Source organism: Nannospalax galili, unplaced genomic scaffold (assembly GCF_000622305.1).
Source record: "Nannospalax galili isolate Female #2095 unplaced genomic scaffold, S.galili_v1.0 scaffold1189, whole genome shotgun sequence".
Classification (NCBI taxonomy): domain Eukaryota; kingdom Metazoa; phylum Chordata; class Mammalia; order Rodentia; family Spalacidae; genus Nannospalax; species Nannospalax galili.
In genome coordinates this window covers 2,018,399-2,025,408 of record NW_008360313.1, presented here as the reverse complement: position 1 = coordinate 2,025,408, position 7,010 = coordinate 2,018,399, and the positions used below count along the sequence as shown (strand labels likewise).

Here is a 7,010-nt window from a genome sequence, read left to right as displayed (position 1 = left end):
ATCCAGGGACTTACAGAATGCCTTATCCACCATCACGGTGTTCCACCCAGCATCACTTCTGACCAGGGTACTCACTTCACAGCCAAAGAAGTGCGACAGTGGGCCCATGGTCATGGAATCCACTGGTCTTACCATGTTCCCCACCACCCTGAAGCAGCTGGCTTGATAGAACGATGGAATGGCCTCTTAAAGACACAGAGCACCAATTATGTGGCAACAGCCTGGAGGGCTGGGGCATTCTATTATAGGGGTTCAATGGCCCTAATAGATACCACAGGATAGCAAATGAAAAACCTAATGCCATGATTGGACATCCTCTTTTGGAGTTGTTGACCAGAGAGTTTCCATATCCTTAAACAGTATCGGCTATTGACATTGTACTTGCTTCCTCCCTAGAACTTGGTGGTAAGACCGTATGGCTCAAGACATTACATTCTTGAACTGTAGAGTAAGCAAGGGGAAATCAAGTTGGTGCTGACCTTGAAGATACATAGTTTTCATAGTGCTAGAAGATGTTATGCATGGTGTTGGGAGAGAAAGGTAACCATTAACCTTACCGAGATGTTAACGATGTGAGCTACAATAACAGCTGGCTTGGCAAAATATGCTCACTGGTACAACAATGGCATGAATATTATGGGAGTAACCAACCATCTTCTAATTAGATTTAAGGCCTACTTCACAGTAGAGAGTCCATAGCAGACACTGTTATCAGAGCCAAGAATTTGTGGCTAGACAGGTCATAGACATAGGGGAAAAAAATCTAATACCATCATTCTGAACAATAGACATAATATTAAACTGATTCATAATGAGTTATTTTTATGTGCATCTCTCAGCTCTGACCAGAGAAGCTTGTTTTTGCAACAGGTGGTAACTAACATAGAGACCCACAAATAGTCAATATGCAGAAAATAAGAGACTGTGGAGTACTCAGTCATAAATGGGACACCTATGTCGCATCCTCTCCTCCCAAAATTCAGGGATCATTGCAAAAGAGGAAGAAGAAAGACTGTAAGAACCAGAGATGATAGAGGAATAGTCAAACTGTGCTGTCTGGATACCACAGGGAAGTTGCACATAGGAACCCACAGCACTTATGACAGCATGCATAAGACCTGTGCAACCCTAATCCAGACAGGGGCCCAGCATGATGGGGCAAGTGGACAGGAAGCCCAGGCCCTAGCTGAGGACCTTGGCAGTTGATAGATGCTGAGAGAGGGAGAATTAGTTTTCCTTATTAGTGTGACATCTGGTAGACTGACCAGACTCCAAGAGATAGATCCACTCTAAAGAGCATTTGCAAAACACAGATTAAAGTCAATAGGCCTTTAAGAAAAAGAATAAAAACAATAATAGAGGACATGAAGTTGGTGGGTAGTAAAGTGGGGGTAGAGGGGGAGGGGGTCTGATTGTATAATTGAAATTCATTGTATGAAATTCTTGAATCAATAAAAAATTTTAAATGTAGTTCTATAAAAAACAAGAATGCTTCAGAGTTCTAGCTCACACTATAGACAGACATTAATGTCACAAGAAGGTAATAAATGTAAATATCAAATATAAGACTTTAAAAACTTGTAGTAGAAAAAAGAGGAATCATGTTTCTGACTCTGGGAGAAATGAAGAATTTATTTGGGCTCCCAAAACACTAATCATAAAATAAAAAAGCAATGAATTTGGTCACACTACAATTTATTTTTATTTGTCACATAAGCCATAGAGGCAGTGAAAAGACACACTACATATGAACTGAGAGAAAACATTTGCAACATCTATGGCAAAGAATTAGAAAGGATATATAAAGGACTCTTGCAAACTATTAAGAAAAAGGTTCCATTTGTCAGTTATTGACCTTAATTCCTGAAGGGATGAAGTCCAATTTAGAAAGTTCTTTTCCGCACCTATATCTTGTAGAGTTCTGCCATGTTTCTGCCTAACAACTTGTGTTTCTGGTTTCACATTGAGGTTTTTAATCTATTTGGAGCCTACTTATGTTCAGAGTGATAGATAAGGGTCTAATTTCATTCTTTTACACATGAAGACCCAGTTTTGCCAGCATCATTTGTTAAAGATGTTGTCTTTCCTCCAGTGTGTGTTCTTGGAACCTTTGTCAAATATCAGGTAACTGAAATTGCAGGTACTCATATTTGGGTCTTTTGTTTTGTTCCATTGATCTACATGTTTGTTTTGTGCCAGCAACACTTCTGTTTTATGACTATAGCTTTGTAATATAGTTAGTGATCTGGTACGGTAATCCCATCAGCATTGCTCTTTGTGCTCAGGATTGCATTGGCTGTCCAGGATCTTGAATTTTAAGACTTTTTTTTCTATTTCTGTGAACAATGTCATGAGCATTTTGATTGAGAGTGCATTGAATTTATAAATTGCTTTTGATAATATGGTCATTTTCACAATATCAGTTCTACCAATCCATTAGCTCAGGAGGTTTTTCCATCTCCTAGTGTCTTCCTCAATCTTTTTCTTCAATGATTTAAAGTTTTCACTGTAGAAGTCTTTAATGTCTATGGTTAGGTTCATTAATTATATATTTTTTGAGGCTATTGTGAATGGAAGTGTTTCCATGAACGATTTATCTGGTATTTGGTAAATAGGCTTTTTATAAATTTATTTAAAAATATTTTATTTATTATTTTTATTTTGTGTGTATGAGTGTATTGCCTGCATCCATGTAAGTGCACCATGTCATACAATGCCAATGGAGGCCATAAGAGGGCATTGTATACCCTGGAGTTGGACTTACAGATGGTTGTTAGCTGCCATGTGGGTGCTGGGAACAAACCTGGATCCCCTGTAAGAGCACCCAGTGCTCTTAACATTTTAGCCATCTCTCTAGCCCCTGTAAATTGATTTTGTATCTTGCCACTTTGCTGAAAGTGTTGGTCACTTCTAGAAGTTTTATGGTGAAAATTTTGGGATCTCTTACATACAATATTGCATCATTTGCAAATAGGGATAATCTGACCTCTTCCTTTTCAATTAGTACCCCCTTGTTTCCTTCTTTTGTCTTATTGTTCTAGCTAGAGTTTTAAGTACTATATTGAAGAGGAGTGGGATAGTGGATAGCCTTGTCTGGTTCCTAATTTTAATGGGAATGCTTCAAGTTTTTCTCCATTTAGAATGATGTTGGCTGTGAGTTTGGTGTATCACAGTGGGAACTCATTAAACTAAAAAGCTTCTGTACAGCAAAGGAAATAATCAGTTGAGTGAAGAGGAAGCCCACAGAGTAGGAGAAAATCTTTAGCAGCTATACATGTGACAGAGGATTAATATCAAGGATATACAAAGAACTCAAAAGGTAAAGGAAACAAATGACCCAACTAAAAAATGGGCTATGGATCTGAACAGAGAGTTCTCAAAAGAAGAAATAAACATGGCTAAGAAACACCTTAAAAAGCACTCAATACCCTTAATAATTAAGGAAATGAAAATCAAAACTACCTTAAGATTTCATCTAACCCCATCACAATAGCTAAGATCAAGAGAACAAATGACACCAAATGCTGGTGAGGATGCAGGGAAAGGGGAACCCTCATCCACTGCTGATTGAATTGCAAACTGCTCCAACTACTGTGGAAGTTAGTGTGGAGAACTCCTAAAAAACTAAAAAGAAATCTACCATATGATCCAGTTATACCACTCCTCGGCATATACCCAAAGGACTCATATAACTGTAGAGATACTTGTGTATCCATGTTATCCATGTTTATTGTTGCTCTTTTCACAATAGCTAAGAAATGGAAACAACCTAAATGTCTGTCAACTGATGAATACATAATGAAAATGTAAAATGTTTATATAATGGAGTTCAACTCAGTGGTAAAGAAAAACAAAATCATGAAAATTTCGGGTGAATGGATGAAACTAGAAACAACTATATTAAGTGAAGTAACACAGACACAGAAAAACAAGCGAAGTATGTTCTCTTTCATTTCTGGATCTGAGCTCACAATCCTTAGATACAAGTGTGCCTCTCACCACTCATCAAAAAAAGCTTCTTCTGGGAACAGATGGAGAATATCCTAGAGTTCCACAGCTGATTAAACACAGACAATAAGTATCTGTGAGAAGCCCAGCCTTATTTGACACATCTACAATGCAACCAGTGGCATTCTTAAGCCCTTGAAAACATTGGGAGTAAAAGTGGAGATGTGATTTGTTTCTTTGAGAGAGAGAGAGAGAGAGAGTGGGCATGATATGACATGTTTTGAAATGATGACCTTGATAGGTATGATAAAATGATCGAGGGGGCAAGATGAAAAGAGGAAAGCCAGTTATGAGGTGATTGAAGAATTCACCAATCTAGATGCCTTAGAGTAGGGTGGGTTGGAGTAGAAGGAAGGTTTTAAATTCTAGTTTAAAATAGAGAACCACCTGTATGTTCTGAGTAGCAGCTAAGATAAAAGAAAGGAGTAGAGATGAAGGAAATGTCTTGAGACAGTCTCTCAAGTAGTTCTTGTCAGCAAGGGCCCACATTGTGGATGATGGCCATTGAGGATGATAGCCATTGTGGATGATGGCCATTGTGGATGATGCACTAGGTTTCTGTTGTCTTGCTTGTACTTAGTTTTTCTACACCAGTGACTCTATTGTATGATTTGACAAACACAAAGTGAAGAATCATACAAAACTCTAAGAAATTCCATTTTTGTTTTTTTTGCCAAGATGACATTGAAAGTGAAGAAGAAAGTGCCTGCCCTTACCAAAGCCGAAGTCAACGTGAAGGCTTTGGAAGCCAAGAAGGCAGTGTTGAAAGATGTCTACAGCCACAAAATGAAGAAGACCTGTACGTCACTCACCTTCCGGAGCAGTCCCAGACTCTGTGGCTCTGGAGGCAACCCAGATACCCTGGCAAGAGTGCCCCCAGGATTGACCACTATCACCAAGATCCCACTGACCACTATGTCAGCCATGAAGATAGAAGACAACAGCACACTTGCGTTCACTGTGGATGTCCAGGCCAACAAGCACCAGACCAAACAGGCTGTGAAGAAATTCTACCACACTGATGTGACCAAAGTCAATTCCCTGCTCAAGCCTGATGGAGAGAAAGCCTATGTTCATCCATCTCCTGATCACGATGCTTTAGATGTTGCCAACAAAACTGGAATCATCTAAGCACTACAGTTGTCTAATTATAAATACACATTTTTCGCTATAAAAGAAAATTCACTTTATTATGCTAAGGAAAAATTCAGTGATCAAATTGTGTATTTGATTTAAATATGAGAAAGCACAGGCACAGTCTTCTCATGTGACATTTGTCTCCCTGTGGCTGGCTTCTATCACTTAATGTCATAACATACAGGTTCATTTATCATGCTGTTTATATCCACTCATCCACAGATGCACACTAAGTTTGATTCTGTATCTAGGCTATTGGAATAGTGTTACAATAAACACAGCGGAGCAGATGCCTCCCTCACATATTGGTCTTCTTTCTTTTGGAGACTAATGGGATTGTAGAGTCACACAGCAGTTCTATTTTTAGGTATTCTGAGGGCTTTCCACACTGTTCTTCATAATGGTATACTACTTCCCATTCCTACCTACTACCAATGTATAAGACTTTCTTAAGTAAGTCCAATAGAGCTCCCCACATGTTTGATTTTGGAAATTTGGAGAGAATACTAATAGTCCATGTCAAGGAGAAGTATCAGTTTGAACAGCAAATGTGTTCAGAGTTTAAAATGGGACAGTTGTAGAAATCATTTAAAATACATTCTGAGAGTGAAAATTGAAGTCTACCTAGAAGATTAAATGTCAGTAACAAAAATTTCTTAGAGATTAAGCTATGATGTTCATAGAAATTTATTTTCATATTTTTAATATCAATGGTAAAACTTCTCAGCACACATTCAATAAAGAGATTTTATTGATACTTGCATAAAATCAAAAAGAAAACATAGTGGAGTACCAGAAAGTTTATAGTATAACTGATACACTCAAATCCTGCTGGAGACATTGCAAATGAAAACTCCATTTTGGGACGACTGTATGGATTGTACAAGAGCTATAAATACAGTGAAATGATTTTGCCCAGAATTTCTATTCCTGGTTATTAAAGGGCTATAACTCAAATTATATTACTGAAAAACCTCATAGATATGATCTATGTAATAATAACTTATGAGAGTGGTTTGATGTATGTGTATATACTTGCTCAAAGTGGAAGAATGAAGATTGAAGAAACATGAGAAGATATTTAAATTGATGTTAAAACAGCATTTATAATGATTACTATTTTGCAAACATTTTTGCCAATAAAAAGAAAAAGAGAATGGTATTAGAGAGAACAGCAAGTGCTCTTAAACATTGGGCCGTCTCTCCAGCCTCCACATCCTCCAAAGGTACTACTGTTTTCTCACTGTTTTCTAAAAGTTGAAGAACAGTTTTTCAATATGTTTAATATATATATTTCTCAAATAGCAAACACATGCAGATAGACATGCTCTAAACACATGTTTAAATGTTCTTCCTCTAGTGATTTAAAGAGATAGAGGTAAGTGGAATAAAGATAGAGAAAAGAAATGAAAGAAAAAAAGAATGGAGAAGCCCAGGGTGGCAGCATGCTGTTTCGCCCCCCTGGGGAGTCAGGCAGGGCATTGAGGGCTCTTCAGCAATAGTTGTGGAAGCCTCGTGTCACAGGAGGCAGGTGGGATAGACCACACTGACCACCCTGCCTCATTTCCTTTGTCCTGTTGCCACGTTTAGCCATCACCCTGACTAGACCTGGGACGTATCAGCAATGGAAGATCTGACTTTAGACTGGTGGCTGGAGATGAGGCAACTACATTTTGTCTCATGCATAAATTTGGTTTCACTGACACATTAACCACAGACGGAGAGGAAAAGGCCACAAGGTATGGTGTTAGTTTGAGTGGAGCAAAGGTACTTGTATTTTAAAGAAAAAAAAAGGTGTCAGTATTGCAAAGACTTTCCACAATTCCACACCCACCCTAATGCAAACCTAACACAAAATCTAACAC

At 38.2% G+C, this 7,010-nt stretch overlaps 1 pseudogene; it reads left to right on the top strand.

The window, feature by feature from the left end:
- The first annotated feature begins 4,686 nt into the window (after positions 1-4,686).
- LOC103727111 lies at positions 4,687-5,139 on the top strand (annotated as a pseudogene).
- The last annotated feature ends 1,871 nt before the right edge of the window (positions 5,140-7,010 follow it).